Source organism: Osmerus eperlanus, chromosome 10 (genome assembly GCF_963692335.1).
Source record: "Osmerus eperlanus chromosome 10, fOsmEpe2.1, whole genome shotgun sequence".
In the NCBI taxonomy this organism is placed as follows: domain Eukaryota; kingdom Metazoa; phylum Chordata; class Actinopteri; order Osmeriformes; family Osmeridae; genus Osmerus; species Osmerus eperlanus.
Window position 1 is genome coordinate 3,992,617 of NC_085027.1, and position 1,466 is coordinate 3,994,082.

Sequence of the window (1,466 nt, forward strand, 5' to 3'; positions counted from 1 at the left end):
TTACTTCACCCATCTATATCTTTTTCTGTCTCTCCTTCGCTGTCTGTCTCTGTTTACATATAGTTATATATATTTCTCTATCCCTCCTCCTCTCAGAGGCAATTGAACTATGTCACTGCTGTCCATACAGTGTGGGCAGTGTGTCCATTACAGCTGGAGAAGGTCTATGGTGTCTCTAGAGTCCCGAGGGGTCAATTGTGAAGTGGATATTTTAGATGAGAACGCAGATTGGCCGAGAGGTCTCTGGAAGGAGCACAACATTGGGGAGTAATCTGTGGTCCAGATGAGTCGTATTCCTCCAGGAAACCTCTAACTACACAGAATCAATAGTGCCATCTCTCACGGCTGCATTGCTGCTATTTTGGGAAATGAACACATATTTCACCGGAGAGGAAATCGATTAGCACAGAATGAGGTAATCAGCTTCAATCGACAGAAAAGTTTATTTTTAAAATAAAAAATTCCGGGAGCAATAACGCATGTAAAAACAAAAAAACGAATGCCATGCTTACAGGCTAATTGTGGTCAGCTTGTGTCCACTCGGCGCTCCGGTGAGAAGCAGGGCCTGTATGTTAAGTCTCCCCGGTCAATTCTTTTAATAATAAATTACGGGACCAGTGACGCATGTAAAATTGGACTTGGTCACGTGTTTAAGAGGCTCATGTTGAAAACAACGAACAATCGCAATCAAGCCGAGCCGTGAGCCAAGACGACGGTGACTCGCTTTCATTTAATACACTGCAAAACTAGCACAAGAAATGACAGAGACTGAGTCATGCGACATTAACATCAAATTAAAAATACAAGAAGAGTAACTTTTCCCAACTGGTTATTAATGCTATGACTCAGGATCGTCTTGTCAAAATATTACGCCGGGTTCTCTGTGAAGAGCTGAATGTGAATGACTGTGCAACATCTGTGGGGCGAGAGATGAGAAATTACAATGAGGATTCAAAAATGATGGCAACAGACCTCGACTTGTGTATAATAGGATTTCATCAGTCCAGCAAATGAATAATATACACCTTATCAACAGGGGCCACAAATTGATAAATCAATTAATCAGTCAACACATACTACCTTATCTTATCTGCTACAAGCAGCAGGGTGATGGGCATATCTCTTAATTTACAAGTACAATTTAAAGCATGCTGAATCAGAATAGTTTACAGACTCCTCAAGGGACGTCCTTATTGTCATTTGGTATTATATAAATTCTTACAATCCAGATATCAACGTCTGGTGCTGATATCCACGATACTACCCACAGAGAGTAATAGTGGCGCAAGGACTCGCTCCTACACAGGCACAGGCCTGGGAGGGTTCTGGTTCAGGAAAAGATGGATGACACCTGAGCTCCAGGAAGAGGCTGGATACTTGCTTAACCAAACGAACCGTCCTCTCCTCCCTCTCCCTATTTACTCTCCCTCTGGTTATGTCTCTCACACAGAGAATTGGAATTTCAA